Source organism: Rhinolophus ferrumequinum, chromosome 26, assembly GCF_004115265.2.
Source record: "Rhinolophus ferrumequinum isolate MPI-CBG mRhiFer1 chromosome 26, mRhiFer1_v1.p, whole genome shotgun sequence".
NCBI lineage: Eukaryota > Metazoa > Chordata > Mammalia > Chiroptera > Rhinolophidae > Rhinolophus > Rhinolophus ferrumequinum.
The window spans coordinates 29,591,180-29,609,148 of record NC_046309.1 but is presented as its reverse complement, the minus strand read 5'-3'; positions in this window follow the sequence as shown (position 1 = coordinate 29,609,148).

The following is a 17,969-nucleotide window of genomic DNA, read 5'->3' as shown; positions in this document are numbered from 1 at the left end:
GAAGGAGATTGAAAGGGCCTGGCCAGAGAAGTAGGATAATAACCAGATGTTCCTGATATCATGAAAACCAAAGAAAGAGAATGCAACAAGAAGGGCACAAGTGGTAAACTGTGCCAAATGTTACTGAGAAATCAGGCAATCCAAGAAATGTCATTGGATTGGCAGCCAGGATGTTATTGGTGAACTTTGGAATAGAAATGGTGGAGGAAACCTGGCTGACTTGGATGCAGAAGTGAACAGAAGTTGATATTTGGCTGTTAAGAGAGAAGGCATGATAACTGGAGGGAAATGTAAAATCAAGAGGGATTCCGCCCCTTTATTTGAGGCAGGAGAGTCGGGAATGTATTTAAATGCTGAATACAAGGAGCCAGCAGAAAGGGAGAGGTCAAGTTCTGGGAGTAGAGTGATGGTAATTGATAGAACAAGATCTTTTAGGAGTTTGAGAGAGGATGGGATGGGATATGGACCCTCCTCAAATCTCCAGTGGTGGGTAGGTACAATGTAACTACGTGGTTCTTGAGGTTACTCGTCTTGCAAGCAGGACTTTTCAGCCCAGTTAAGTGGGAAAATTATTTTGGGGAAAGCATCTGTGGCTCCTCAAATTATGCACTGGAGATGGTTGTCCATTCTGTGTAAGGTTAGTCTTAACCAGCAGTTGCCCTTGTTATAAGTTGACCCTCTACCAGCAATAATTCTCTATGAGTGGACAAATAACATAACTTTTTGCTACAGATGTTTGATTTGAAGTTACAAATCCTTTATAAAGTTGCAATTATTTATAAGTTATCTAAATTCTCTTGAGCTTTCATTGTACACTGTTAATTTCTGTCACTATTTGGTTCCTATAACCATAAATAAAATAATAACTGGCTCCCATTGCCCAAGTCCCCATAGGATCTGATCTGGGTGTGTCACATGTCCCATTCATCTAATTTGTTATTTGTCATTCTCTACCTAGCTCCTTCAAAGTATCAAAATGACATGATTCATTATCTTTCTTCTTAGTATAAAAAATGTTTTCTCCTCAGCCATTTTATAGCTTGTATAACTTACAGGATATACAGATATGAAATTGTTTCAAGTTCTTTTTCATATATGAACAGCTTTATATGTGAAGTGTAGATCCTTTACACACATTTAGAATCTCCATAATTTCTTTGAGTCCATTTCAGCAGTATTTATGAAAGTAGAGTATATTGTTATTATATGGATCCATTTTTTAAAATTTAGTTGAAGGAAATAATGCAGTGTATATAAATTAAAATTATATCATGACAGTCTTAATAGAATAAAAAAGTATACTTGAAATAGTAAGTAAACTGGCTGAGTCTCAGACAAGAAAGATTTTTTCTTGGAGGTTGCTTTAAGCATGAGGAAACTGAGGTCCAGAAAGACTGGATGACATCGGCTGGGTCACTCAGTTGGTTAGTGGCATCATCACATCATAATTAGACTCTTCAGGTCTTCTGACTCTTAGATAGAACTGCAACTTTTGTCAAGTTATGAGTCTTAGAAAAACATATTCTGGTTATTTCTAAAATATGCCAGTATAATCAACTTAAAAGTAAAAAAAATATAAACACATACTTTTTTGGCCACATAGTACCTATGAATAGGTTGACATTTCTTCCAATAGAAATTTTTGTTATATTCTAACAAACCAATGACTTGCCATCTATTGATAAAATGTAGAAACTGGAATACATAAATACTTTCAGAGAAGGCTTTTAGGATGATAAAACACTTACTGCTCCACTGAAATTTCCTTCTATCCAATGATTTTGTAATTCCTTTGAATTCACTGAAAAACTGTAATGTGCTATAACAAGAATTCAGTCTGTTGCAACATGACTGCCTAGGAATAGTCATCAGACTCATAAGCTTGGGTCTGTCCTCTTCAGAGCCTTTCAGACTCCATATTCTTGTTAACTCATCCATGATGTGGTATTTACCCCTTAGAAATGCCTTTTTATTTCCATAGACTTAAAACAGCTGCTTGTGTTATTCCTCCAAAGGTGCCATTTATTTCACCAGCAGGAATCATGACTTTGTTTTGCGGTTTCTCTTCCATCCCTTTAGTTGGTGCATGGGACTGAGTCATTGGTCTCCTGAGAACAGCATGGGGCCAGTAGCCTTGGTTTAGGGGTCCCTGATTTGCCCTTCTGTGGGCATAAATTCACAAATGGATTTATTCAAATCCTTTTTACCACAACCTTGAAAATCTTAATTTTATGGTATATCCTTTACAAAGAGGAAGCACCTAACAATTTCAAGTCTGCACAATAATGATGAGGAAAGATAAATGGGAAATTGCATTTTTCATTTGCCTTCTTTTAAAGTGAATGCAGTGTAATTGTATGTGAATTTCTCAAAAGTCATGCTCACTGCAAGTTTTAAAATAAGATGGAAATTTAAACTAAAAGCAATACGAATTTGTGCAAAGTAGAAGCATATATATATTCATCCATATATATATACATATATACTTAAAAAAGCAAAATCAATGGTTGGTCATGTCATTCAAATCAGACATTTGAATATCTTGACCCAAAAAGCATTTCCTATCATTGATGATGTGTTTGGCATTGACATGATAGAGTCAGACTGGTATTAGTCTTCAGCCCTTTTATGAAAGGATGGTAGGTGAATTGTGGAGTGGAGACCTAGCTCTAGAGAAATAACAGGTGTTTGTAAAAATTTTCTACTTTCCAAAGAGCCCAGTTTCTCCCTCATCTTACTCCCACTGCAGTGTTGGCTGGCTAAAGTTTCAAAAAGTGAAACTTACTTGACTATTGAATAGAACCAAAACTACCAGTGGGTCACTGACAGTTTTCCCAGGTCCATATCATAATACTATTGTATCATAATACTATTCTCAGTGAATCCATCCTAGCTACAGGTCTGTTCCTCTCCTAGGCTTGTCCAGCACTGTCCATATTTAAGAAAAATGTGGCTTTAGGGTAGATATTTCTAAGCTAAAAGAGAAATCTGTGTTGTCCCTCATTTTTGACATCTTTCCTGCAATTTAAAAACCAATGCTAATCAGATCAATAATACTAAGTACAGAATATACTATGTGATTTACACAGTCCTGCTACATGAATATTCTGCTATGTTGCTGAAACTTGATTTTTACCTGGAAGCCTGGGGAACTGGCCAGCAAAATGACTTCACTGAATTGCTGCACAATCCTATATACCCACCTGTTGGGAACCACTGTAAGTTTAGAAGATAATGGTCTCATTCCCTAAGCAGTGAAATGTAGTTTTATAATATAACTGATATTTTACTGACGTTAAGGTACCCATAATTCAATCCTTTTTCGTAGGATGGAGCATTTGCTTTTCTGACTTGGGAAATAAGCTGTTTCAGGTTAAAATCTGTGGCATGATTTCATTTTCTTTAATCATTAAGATTTATAAGTAAGGGTGAGACCATTAGTTATAGCAATACTTTTTAAGTAATAAAATTCTTTTTGCAGCTGAGAAAACCAGCTGCCAGATGAACAAAATATGTATAACAGCTATTACATATTTATAAAAACAATTCTGTATGAAGCAGATATTGTGTCTGTGTTTTATTTGTTATAATATCACAGCACTGAATACAGTGGAACATAGTAGGCAGTGCATAAATGTTTGTTGAATGATTGAATGAATTTTCTTAAAAATTGATTTACAATAAATAATCTTCCTTATGAACCCTCCTTAAGAAACAAACCACAAGCAAGTTCAGTGAGCTGAATAAAGACATTACTTTTAGATTTTCTGGGCGAATAAAATAAAGGGTTATAATTATTTGTCCTTGGCCCTTACAATTATTTAGCTCTCAAGAGAAACTTTGAACTAAAGGTTTTATTTTTTTAAAATGAAACATATGAGCTATAGAAGTGGGCTTACATAAGCCCAATTTATTTCATTTAAATAATTGAAAAGTAAAGAAATCCAGCCACTTTTGTTGATCACTGTTAAATACCTAGTGTTCATTTTTCTGACAAAATAATGAGATTTCAGGCTCTCTCACTCCTATGTCCAAATGACACCAAAATTGTCCCTTTTTATTTTGATTTAAAATAACTATGATCATAACAATAACTTAATAAAATAATAAGTGCTCTTGTACACCAAACTCAACAGCACTTACATTGTTAACAGCCTGTAATATATTAGAAATGAAACAAAATTATTCTAAAGTACACTTGAATATACCTTAAAAATTCTGTTCCTATTAGAAAGTTAATATTCTTAGCACATAAAATATAGAATATAAAATTGTAGGGTCATATTCTTGATGGAGTTTCAGGGGAATTTTTCAGTCACTGAATTTGAATCATCTGATAAAAATTGGGTTAGTCTATAACACATTTTACAAATTTATTTTAATTATTGGAGAAATATATCAATGTTAAAACTATTTATTTAAACTTGATAAGCCTAACTGTTGTTCTTGATTATATTCTTAGTGATATAAAATGCATCAGTATGCCTTTAAGAAAAAATCTACTAGTTTAATTTACTTCTAAATGATGATGTTTTTGAAGTTGTGGTATGTAATCTATTAAAGTCTAATTGAAGTACTTATTGAAGCATAAATTAAGAGACATCCTTGATTGATACAATGTGCTTACCTGTGAATATTATTTAATCTGCAGAATGTTCCAAAATAAAATTTCTTTAAAAATTTGAACGTATAGCTTCAATGTTGCTTAACATATTTATATTAAAATTGCAGAATCATTATAAATAAAACATCACATAACCTTTCTGATTATTAGGCCATTTGTCTGAAACTGATCACAAGGGAGCCATGTGAGAAAATGTAAATAGTTCAAAATTTATCATCACTACAGAAAACTTTAAAATTCATTTGCCCTTAAAATCTGTCTAATATAGGCTTCTGGTCAAGATGGTGGATTAGGTAAAGCTGTGCTCACCTCCTCCCATGACCACATGAAAATTATAACTAAAGTAGAGAACAACCATCATTGAGAAGTGCAGAAGTCTAGCTGAACAGAAATGCTATAACTAAGGATATACAGAAGAAGACACATGGAGACTGGTAGTAGGAGCACACATGGAGACTGGTAGTAGGACACAAAGAATGGGCTGGTTCCACACCCTGGTGTAGTGCTTAAAATTCAGGAGGGATATCTCAGCAGTGAAGGTCCCCCCTGAGGAGCAAGTGGTCCCAGCCTCACAATGGGCTCCTCAGGCCAGGTTTTCAGTGCTGGGAAGAGAAGTCCCCAGAACTTCTGGCTGTGAAAACCAGTGATGATTATGACTGAGACTGAGGGTGGCTGCAGTGCCAGGTGTTCTTCTTAAAGAGTCCGCACATGGACTTACTTGCTGATGGACTCTCTTGCTCTGAGTTCCAGAGCTGGGGCAATAGCTTGAAAGGCACAAGGGACATATGAGGAGGAACTGAATTTTATGGCTAGAGGGTGAGGGCTGGAAGGGCAGCTTTCACCCAGACAGAAGTGCTGTCAGAAACCATTGTTTTTGTTGAGCCCATCCACCACCCAGCCTGCATGAGTAGGAAGGCACCATATCTGAGTCTCCATCAACCTAGCTAACACCATTCAGCCCACTCTGGTGATTCCCAGAGACCCCACCCCACCCACTTGCAGGCCCACTGAAGCCACTTTCAATGGCTTTTCCATTCAAATGGTATGTTTTGACTAATGCTGCAGACTTTCCTAAAATCTCTCAAAGGTTCACAAACCCCAAATAAGTAGCATCTGGTCTCAGTGTGCCTGTACCTCTTGCTAAATAACCCCAAGAGTGGCACAAGTGGCAGCTGCCTCAATTCACAGCTTAGCCTCTCCCAGGCCTCCAAGACCAATACAAGTGGCAAACATCAGCAGATCACTTTGTAGCACATACCAAGTGGCTCCGGGCAGAGCATAGGCAGCAACTGACCTTGGCCTGTACCAGAACCCCTCCTAAGAGGCCCCAGAAACAACGCACCCAGTGGCCAGCTTCAGACCACATCAGAGCACCACCCAACCACCCCACAAATACACTTAAAGGGCAGACTTGGCAGGTACCAGAGCCCTCAGAGGGTGCCAAAAAATGTATATACATTTTAAGAGAGGAAAAAAACTGTATTAAAATTGTAATAGTCAATATATACCAATAATAAAAGAAGAATACAAGTCACATTTGATTTCTGCAATTACAAGAGGTGCTTAAAGTAGTTACCATCAGTGTAATTTTCATACAGTTTTTTCCTTTCTTAAAATGTGTATACATTTTTTTTTTTTTTTGGCACCCTCTGTGCTAAAGCAAATCCTGCTCCATAGGATCAGCCCCTGCACAACAGTTCCTCCACTGCAGTCACAGCCAATCCTGACAACCAATCAGCCTGAGGGTCAATCCCTCCCATTGACCTGCCAACAACAATCAAGGCTCAACTACACCAGGCTACATAACTCACACAAGGAACACATAGGGAGCACCCAGCTCAGGTGATCAGGGAGACTGTGCCACTGGGACCTTCTACATAAGACCACTCTAGCAAGACTGGGAGACGTAGTAGCTCTACTTAATAGATAGAAACAAACACAGCGAGGCAGCCAAAATGAGAAGACAAAGAAATGTTTTCCAAATGAAAGAAGAGAACAAAATTCCAGAAAAAGAACTAAACAAAATGGAGATAAGCAACCTACCAGATGCAGATTTCAAAAACACTGGTTATAAAGATGCTCAACAATCATCCTTATAACTTCAACAAAAAGATGGGAAACACCAAAAACCAGTCAGAAATGAAGAATACAATAACTGAAATAAAGAACAGGTTAGAGGGGATCAACAGTAAATTAGGTGAAACAGAAGATTGAATCGGCGATTTGGAATAGAAAGTAGCAGAAAGCACCTAATCAGAACAGCATAAAAAAACAAACAAAAATCCAAAAACATGAGGATAGTTTACGAAGCCTCCAGGACAATATCAAGCGGACTGACATTCACATATTAGGGGTACAAGAAGGAGAAGAGAGAGAGCAAGAAATTGAAAACCTATTTGAATAAATAATGACTAAAAACTTCCCTAATCTGGTGAAGGAAATAGATATACAAGCCCAGGAAGTGCAGAGAGTCCCAAACAAAATGAACCCAAACAGGTCCACACCAAAACACATCATAATCAAAATGCCAAAGGTTAAAGACAAAAAGAGAATCTTAAAAGCAGCAAGAGAAAGAAAACTAGTTACTTACAAGGGAGCTCCCATAAGAGTGTCAGCTGATTTCTCAACAAAAACTTTGCAGGCCAGAAGGGATTGGCACAAAGTATTCAAAGTGATGAAAAGCAAGGGCCTACAACCAAGACTAACCTACCCAGCAAAGTTATCATTTAAATTTGAAGGACAGATAAAAAGCTTCCCAGACAAGAAAAAGCTGAAGGAGTTCATCACCACCAAATTAGTATCACAAGAAATGTTAAAGGTAGAAATAACAAAATGGCAATAATTACACATCTATCAATAATTACTTTAAATGCAAATGGATTAAATGCTCCAATGAAAAGATAGGGTGGCTGAATGGATAAGAAAACAAAGCCCCTACATATGCTGCCTACAAGAGACTCACTTCATATGAAAACACACTGATAGTAAAGGGATGGTAAAAGATATTTCGTGAAAATTGAAACCAAAAACATTCTGGATAGCAAAATTTATACGAGACCAAAGAGACTTGAAAACAAAGGCTGTAAAAAGAGACAAAGAAGGACTTAGCAATTCTATCTCTGGGTATCTGAAGAAATCCAAAACACTAATTAAAAAAAGACATATGCATCCATATTTTCATTGCAACATTATTTACAATAGCCAAGATATGGAAGCAACCTAAGTGTCCATCAATAGATGAATTGATAAAGAAGTGGTACATATATACAATGGAATATTACTCAGCCATAAAAAAGAATGAAATCTTGACCTCTGCAACAATATGGATGGACCTAGAAGGTATTATGCTAAGTGAAATAAGTCAGACAAAGACCAATAGCATATGATTTCACTTATATGTGGAATCTAAAAAACAAAATAAACCAACTCATAGATCAGAGAACATTTTGATGGTTTCCAAATTGTAGGAGTGTTGGTGGGATGGTTGAAAAAAGGGAAAGGATTCAGAGTTGTAAAATACAGCATATGGAATTAGTCAATATTGTAATAAGTATGTATAATGTCAGATGGGTACTAGATTTTTCGGAGTGATCACTTTATTTTATAAATGTCTAATCTGAAACAAACATAACTTTGTATGCAGCTGTAATTGAAAAATAAAACATTATTTAAAAATAGTGATAATACCCCCTAAAAAATTAGTAGTATATTCATTTACAGAGGAGAGGGCAGGATTATCTAGATTTTGATTATAGATTCTTTCTCTCTGCCTCTTTTAAAAATAATATTTGAGTTAACATCTCAACTGGGACAAGGGCAAAGAGATTTATAATAAATAAATTTCTAAAATTAATATTTTGTGTCCTTCTCACCTTATATGTTCATAATATTTCTACTTTTTAAGCATTTATTTATCACCTAGTGGTGAGCTAGGGTACTTTGCAAGGGTAAAAAATACGTAGATGACAAGGTCCATGAGCTTACACTCTTACTAGAGAAATCTGAAACAATTAGAGAACACCATCATATCATGTAAAACCACACACAGATTACGTGTAACCTAGGCATGCAGAGAAATGAGAAATTCTTGTGGGTCAAAATGATCAAACATGAAATTGGAATGGACTTATGGCTTGAGTTAGAAAGCCTGGGGGAGAAGGAAAAGTGTGTGCCTGTATGTTGGGGGAAAGGTCTGTGTGTTTATGTGGTGTTGGTGAGGAATGACAAATAGAAAAGAATGAGAGAAGAGTACCAATAGATGAGTACAGTGCTGCATCATGGAAGGTCTTAGTAATGGACTTTGTATTTGACCTTCTGTATACAATAGAGAGAATTGAAGGTTCTTAAACAATGGGATCAAATTTTAAACTATTTGAAATATCAGTCCCATCCTTTTTCCCTATTACATTCAAACTTTTCAAACTCTCCTACTAATGAAGATTTTTGTCCCCTAGTGTCACTTGTTCACATCACTGGAATAACCTGACCATTCATTCTCTTTCATTTCTTATATGGATTCTCTTTGGGGATTACATACAGTGTCCTGCTCCATTTTGGTTTCTGCTATTAGTTGTGAAATGTATTTAACTATATTTTCTGTCTTCTGACATAGAGAAACATCTAAGAAGGAAATTGGTTCTGCAATTTCCTTTACATTTCCCCTCTGTTCATCATAAATGACATTCTATAGTTGATAATTACTATCAATAAAAATACAGTTTTAGTTGGTTGAAATAGTTCTTGGTTAAATATTTACGAGACTCTGTTTTATCATGTACATACAATTTAAGTTGGACTTAAAATTATAACGGAGAGTAAATATTCTTCAGCAAAATTCAATACAATAAAAAATTTCTCTCTCTCATTATGTTTTATTCCTAAAAATGACAGCTTTTCATGCCTGTGATGGAAATATAAAGCACTGGAGCTCTGGCACTGCAGAAAATGCTCAAGACCTTGCAGGCATAACAAATAATAGCACCACAGAGAAGAATACAGGTTCTTTCTGCATCAAGAAACTGAGTGGCATCATGTCTAAAATCACTGATGAAAAGATTGTAAAGAATTCCCAAAGCACTGTGGGTATATCAAAACCATGTGTAAATGGGAACTTTATTTCTTGAACTATGAACTGTAGGATGCATGAATATTTTTCTGTGCTACCTACCAAACTCTTTATTAGTAGCTACAAAGTTACTATCATAAGATCTTTTTTAGTTCATTCTCTTAAAACTCGAGCACTAGACTCAAAATATACTTAAAAAGGTGTTTTATAATCACTAAATAGTTTTGTTGCTATAAATGAGAAAGGATAAATTAAAAATGTACCATTAATTACAGCCATTTAAATCTAAGCCTAGGATGTGATTAAAAATAATAGAAAAACTATTTTGTACTGGGTTGAATTTAAAAGCCAGTGTCATCATGCATGTAAGGCATAGCAAAAATAACAACAACAACAAAAAACAAAACCCTAGCTTCCTGTTCATTTTACAAGTCTTTAAGACTAAAATCTCGTCCAAAGAATTAAAATCTCATCCAATACCAGATTCAATTAAAAGATTTTTTAAGCACCCAGTACAACTCCTTGTATGTGCTTATTAAGTATATGTTCAAACCTGGGTCATTCTGTAATTGCAAACAGTGGAGGTACTAAAACATCTTCCTAAATTTTATGTTTCATTTTTGAAAGAGGAACATGAAACAAATTTGATGCCCTCTAAAATAAATCCATGAATTATTTAGAAATGAGAATAGAACATAAAAAGGAATAACAAGTCATAAATATCCATATTTTGGACATTTGAAATGGAAGCAGGGCATAAAATTTGTTTGATTAAAATTAAAAGTGTTATTATGAAGTTAACAGATGAATAAAGCAGGAGCTCAGTGAAAGAGTATTTTAATATGCTATAGATATTCTGTAGTGTTGTTATCAAGAAACTAGGATCAGCTTGGGTCACTTAGGTAGGAACCTACTTAATGAAAAACTGTACATAGGAAGTAGCTCTCAGTGGAACATTGTCAGCCATGGGAAGCTATGTTTGTTAGAAATAACTATGTCATTAATGTCCTGGGGATATTAGTGACCCAAATGGACAAAGCACAGATCTTTTCTAAGCTGGAGAAAATTTAGAGATCAACCTTTTTATTATATAATTGACAGAACTAAGAGGTCCAGTGAATCTGACCATGGCCTGTAGCTGGTCAGCAGCTCAGCTACTGACACTCAGGCTGGCATGCTTTTCCATACTTCACAGGATAATTAAATATAAACCATTTTTACTGAGACCACAAATACCATCAAAGTGGAGTGGGGCAATGGTAGCAGCTATCACTTGAGAAGGCAGAAACACGTTGGTACAATTACTGGTGAAGTGCGAGGTCAAGTAGAAAGAATGAAGCTCAACTGGGATGAATGTAGGGGGGTTCAAATGGGCAAAATAACAGCTTTTAAAAATGCAGTGAAGGACAGCTAGGTGTGTAAACCACTGACTGAGTGAATAATTAGAAAAGTGTGATGACCACGTGAATACCAGGCAAGCAGGACTGTTGAGGTAATTACGCTGTTGTATTCTCCATTAATCATTCCTTTACTATACAGAGTTGTGAATGCTAGAGTTACAGAAGACTCTGGAGAGATTTCAGGGTCGGGAAATAAGTGTAAGTAAGTAGTTGAGACATGGCTGGCAATGGTGATCCTGAAAGGTGGACCTTTAAAGGGAGACTTGATAACAGACTCCATGAAAGGGTTATACCCAGCCTATGGTATCATCCATTTAAAATCTACATTTTATATAGAATATGATGAAACTGACTTAGGACTGAAGAGTAACTCTCCACATGGTATAAGTTGTGTAGCTCACTTTTAATATTTAAGCGATGTAATTTGAGCAATGTCCTTTTAAGAAGTCATTTGAAAGATGAGATGGATGCATTCTCCTGTTTCTGCGGTAATACGATCCTATGTGAAAGTAGAGAGCAGAATTAGGCAACTGGCTATTGTTCTTTGCTTCCTTTAGATTCTCAGTGGGAAAAGTCAGGCGTAGTTGAAGTCTGAAGGCTGGACCTCTGTTTCTGCTCAGTCACGTCAGCTCCCATTAGTCTCTAACCTACCTCAGTTATTTTGTTAAAATAACAACAGTAACAGCAGCAACAATAGCCGATATTATTGAATGTTCACTCTGGGCCGGGTACTGTACTATGTGCTTTGTATCCATGTTTTGCCTATTACTAACTTGTGCAAGTTACTTAACTTCTCTGTGCTTCAGTTTCTTTATTTGTAAAGTATGGAAAATAATAGCATCTACTTATGGTGATAATCAAATGAGAATAATCAAATATATATAAAAAGTATTTAGAACAGTCTCTGGCATATAGTAAGTACTTAGTAATAGTTATTATCTCATCTAATCGTCAAAGCAAATTTTTAAAAGTAATGGTTGTGCCTACTTACTCCCCCATTTACAGATAAGCAAATCAAGACTTAATGAGTTGAATGACATTGTTCAAGAACATAAAGGTAGTAACAGACAGAAGGACTTAAACTTTCATCCCTGTGCTTTTTCACCTCTGTGCCACGTTGGCTCTCCTGTTCCTGGTACCTGAGCCTCAGCCATACATTAAGCTTCTCTGGTTAGATAATCTCTTGGTTGAACACACCCTGAGCTTTCAAATCTCTTTGCCTTTTGTTCCTTTTATTTCCTCTGTTTCAAATGGTTTTTCTAACTTTCTCAAGCAGATGAAATTAACTCTTTCACTGCATTAATTGGTTTCAATTTTTTTTCAAAATCTGTCAGAAATCCACAAAAAGTTGATATTTTGATTATTTTATGCATTTAATAATAACAATCTGGGCAGCTTTGTACATAAATGGAATTTTTTATGTATAAAAATTCCCTATTGTTATTCATTCTTGGAAAACACAAAATATAGAAAAATATACAGATGCTTCACTAAGCCTCCTTTCTGGAACACTGACAGGACTTTTTATATTTTACTTTTGAGTGATAATTCTCGAGACAAGGAGCAACACATATTGTTGGGTTTCCAGGACACATAGCCCAGTATTACGTGGTTTGTTTCTGTTTGCAAACACCTTTCCCTTTTTCTGCACATTGTCAGGGCAGAATGCTGCACAGGCAGCAATCAGGCTGCTTTTTCTTGTCCTCAAATTGCCTGGGAAAATGACGTTCTGTCAGCCAAATTTATTTTGCGCAGACATCCTGCAATCCCTATTATTTCCATCTTTCTTTGAAAATCTATCTAATAAGCCCTCTATAACTTTTTCCCTGATTTTCTGCTGGCTCAATTTATTGTTAGGGTTTTGAATGTTGTAACATATACAGCCATTTACTAGAGCCACTTCAATGAGAAAATGCCATATGGTTTGATACCACTCCTTAGACTTCCTATCAAAAGACTAAGTGGCACAGCGTAGATCAAAACAATCAACTCCACCGTTAAATGCACTGTACAGAATTTGCATACTTGGTTTCAACACAGTTCTCGTTCCCTTTTTTGAGCTTACGTGCACTTCCCCAACACCACCATAACCAACAGTGAAGATCATGTTAACTCTCCATGTCGCCTGCCAAGTGCAAGCGAGCACTGATAGATCGTTATTTTCCCGCATCCCCGGGAGGTCACCACGCTGCAGCTTGGCAATCCGCATACCTGAAGGTAGTCCTCTCCTATCGACAAGCACTGTACCCACATGCTCCAATGTCTTTCAATCTTAGACTCTCAAAACGTTCTATACTTAAATAAAAATCGTCTGTACAAACTACATGTCCGTTGCCTTCAAATCCATTCAGCAAGCTGGACACCATCCTGCTCTCAACCCAGCTTCACCATCTTGAGATGAATCTTGGCCTGTATATACATCAAACAGCAACAGAAATCCTGTTGGTGAATCACAGAGTGACCAGATCTTTATACCCCACTTTGTACTTGGTGTACTGGGAAGATATTGCTTGAAAAATAAACGCTCCTTGAATCTCAACATGGACACATCCACACACAATTCCTTATTGCTATTATAGGCGGAAACATATGTATCCTTCACTAAATGTATTCTGGGCTTGATTTTTGCAAGCCGATCAGTCTTCGATGATTCATTATCATTATTGGAAAAACGAAGGATCTAATTAGTTGATATTCATCCCTTGTAAAAACAGTGTTGAAACCAGGAGTTTGAGTCAACCGATAGATATCCTGAAAGTATGACTCGAACGTTGCTTTGCGTATCACGTGACGAACGTAAACATCGGTGTTTCCTGTTCTTGCACGTTGGCCGCAGCACTCACGGACTTCTGGTGGTGCGCTCAAGTGCCTGAGGATATACTCGAACTCCACAGTAGAGGGACGAGGTTTTTTGGAGATCGTGGGGATAAACTAGAACGCCACAGTCAGTGGATGGAAATACTCATTTGGATATATCCTATCATTAAAATTCTCCTTCAAAATTGAATTCAGTTGCCACCTTTTCTATCGCACCTTCCTCCTCCCATCTTCAGAGTTAATTGCTTATCTGTTTCTTTAATGCTTATCTCACATATGTCCCTTACAGCACTTATCAGATTGCCTCATAATTTGTGTCTTTGCTACTAGAAGGTAAACTATGAGAGAGCCAGTAAAAAGTACCGTTTATTTAAGATGCCAGACTCTTCTAAGGGCTTCACGACACTCACTGAGACACTAAGTTCTCTCCATAACAGCGGGACGTATGCACTAGTACCCCTTTCTACGGGTGAGGAGTAGAAATTTAAGTGACTTGCCCAACATCATACATGCATTAGGCACACAAAAATGGTTGTTGTATTAAATGATGGCTAAGTAAAAATGCTTACTAAAAGTGATCAAAAATTCTTGGTTTCCCTGGAGAAAATGAACTCTCTCAACATTATTTTTGATGGAGGAGAAAACAAGCTCCCCTTTCATCTAGTCAGATTTTTTTTTTTGCTTTCTTAAAGCTATGAAAAAAAACAACTAATTACCTACTTGAAGCTCCATTATCAGTTCAGCTTTAAAATTTTACTGTTATAGCTTTTTCTGATGCTATAATAAATGACTTACTTTTTCACCCCATGATCTTGAACATCCATGTAAGTCCAATATTATTTTATTGTCTATTCAAAATCCTATAAATCAGGACATGCCTTACAGTATCAATTTTAGTATTCGTGTCAAGAATCTATTATTTTCCAAACACAGAGAAAGAAAAGGAACTGTTTTCTGTCTTCAAGCCAAACGTGAAAACCTGTCTTTCTGAGGAAGAAGCTGTGCTGTGGCCCCAGAAGGGGCAGGGGGCTGGCTGTGAATGCCATGTGTGAATAATCCCACACTCCAAACCACCTGTGGCTTCTTGGAGGCCTTTTTCTACCACCACTCAGAGAGAAACATATTTTCTTTGCTTTCCTCCGGGGGCCTTTCAATGCTCCAGGTCTTGTATTAACTGCCTGATCTGGTGGGAAGAAAATTGGTTTTAAAATCCTTTTAATTAAAAGGGCCCGAGCAGCTAATGGACATCATCCTTTCAGCAAAAGGAGATGATGTAAAAGCTCCTTCTACATTTTAAAAACCAGGTCTTACTAATTCTTTTATAAAGTTAAAGCCTCTTGGTTTTAATATATACTTTTAGAGCCTGTTACATTGGATGGCAAAAAGAATTAGCCAAACAAATATTTCCTCCATTGCTCTAGTTCTCAAAATCTCTTTAACTTATTTGACTGTTTTGACTGATGGCAAAAAATAATAGAGTCATTTACAAATGACACCTTCGTTTTAACCACTGTAGACTAATTATGAACCTGTGTCTTAAAATTAAGCAATTGTATAATTTTAACCTAGTGTAAAAAAAGTTTCTGAGGGAACTGGGAAAATCACAGAACACTAGCATGCCCCAAGTTAAGAACAACAATAAAAAAAAGTCAGCAATAACAAAAAATTATCTTTGTAGACCCTGCAATTTTCTTTCAAAACATTTATGAGACAATATTAACAAATACAAAAGTGGTGTATTTTGCATAGTAAAACAAACTCATAAGACTTTGGAATTGTGAATGAGCCACAATTCTGATAACCATCTACCTTAATTAATGTAGCCAGCATTTGAAACATTACTATTTATCACTTTATTTATCTTTTGTGTATGGAACTAATATAAGCTGGGTCTTTTTTTGTTTGTTTTAATACCATAACAATACTGGAGGAATAAAATAAAGAACGGAATAAAGTAAATTTATCTAATGGTGAATACACATAAATGAAAAGTTTTGGTTCTGTTTGCAACTGTCCTACAGTAATCCGTTTCAACAATTCACTATTACATGAATGAAAAGGAATATGTCTCTGTAATTGTAAATATGTTTAATTGTATTTGCAATGAAAGTAAATTTTGGAGGCCAAACTGTTTAGCTGATAGGAAGTTCACGAGTTTTGGTGTAAATCTCTGATAAGGCACAATAAAAATGTTGGAGTGGCATGTGTTAATAATAAAAGACATGTACCCTGTTGTACAGGTTATCCCATCTTTGTTGGAGCCCCACGGGAGGCCCCCTGGGCCTGGGTTCTTAGTGCCTTCCTTTGGTTTTGCTTTTCCCAGGCATTCTCATACTAACTTGCAAGAAGGTATGAGAATGGAAGAAAAGACACCTCCAGGTCTCTGGAAGGAATTGAAATACCTCTCTTGTGGAAGTGAACAGTCCAGACAGGCAGGGGCGCCGGGGGTGGTGATGGTGAGGGTGGGAGTGGGGGGGACTTTAACAACCAGGTTATGTCGTTATTTTGTGTATTGCATTAATATGGGAATTTAGGGTTCCAAAGTACAACATGATGATTGAGCTAAATGAAGTGTGAGCAGAATCAGGGATTCCCTCTGAACTGAGGGAGTATGATATATAAAAGACCCCAAGGAACACTAAGTAAAGATAGGCAGTAAGGCACTCAGGGAAAATGGAGAACACTCCTAATGCATCTCACTTGTTGCTACTACCTATTTAGTTTGTCTTTCCCAATGACTAAGAAATGTCCACAAGAGATTGTCCTGTTTTGTTTTTCACTGTGCTCTCAGCACCAAGCACAGTGCCCAATACCTGTTTGTTGAGTGAATGAATAAATGAATAAACAATTCAGATAGCATTCTGGAAGGAGTGGCCATATTCATGCATTAACAATGACAAATCAGTTAGCCTCTATAAAAAATGCTGGTGTTGAAATCCAACCAGCTAACATTAAAGAAGATAATTCAGTTAATAGGTTGTCTTACAAATAAATTTTAAAAAATCAAATCACTATGGTTAATTTTGTGTTATTTAAATGGGGCGCCTGTGGGAACCTGGGCAAGTCACGCACCCGGCTGTGCGTCAGTAAACATCTGCAAGGGATTCCAGTCAGGCTGAATGTCCAGTTCCACCAGGCATCTCGCAGATAAACCCACTGTGCACTAAAGGGACCACATACACAGCACAGGCACATCCATGCCAACACATCACTACTGGTAAGGAAAACAATTGAAAGACTGTTCTGCTAACATGTAATTAGTCCAAGAGGGACACGTGATTATTGATAATGGGTCTTTCTCACAGGGAAGTTGGACTCCCCAGTGGGAATATGTTTTTATGTGTTGAAGATTAGTGACATTTTTAATTGAATTAGTTACCAACTGGTTTTAAATATTGAATATTGGAACGAGTGGCAAAATAGATACTGTGATCTGGTCATTAAGACACGGAGGCAGACTTTATTTTATATGGTTGCTACCATTCCTCACTGGCTCACAAATGGTGCTGATTAACCCAGGATGTGTCTCTGCCACTGCTTGCCCCTTGACCTAGCATGCCAAGTTAGTCAAGCCCAGGCTTAAATGAAAGTCACTAGAGTTCAGCATTATTCATTGATCCCTGGGGCAGATCACTTATCAAAACTGTTAGAATCTGGAATTCCAAGTAGTGAGGCGCAGTCGGCTATCTCACTTGGCTGCTGCTCCTGACTCCTCATTCCCCTAATCTTACTCTTGCTCAGCTGTCTTGCTTATGTCATGGAGGCTGGAGATGATAAAGCCTATTCTCTCTCCTCCAGAGATTTTTCTGAATTTTCTCCTGATTGCTGGTGATATTTGAACCTCTAAGCAAAGTTCTCTATAAAGATAATGATTGTAATGTCTCTACTGCAGTTTTTTTTTTTTGAGTTGGACACATAATATTATCAGAATATCCTGTGATAATATTTGCTTTATTGTATACTGGGTAATGATATTAGTACCAACAAGGGGACTTTATTGCTAGATTGAACTCACTGTTGTACAGTAAACTTTGTCTCAGATCCAATCAACTTTGGTTAAAGT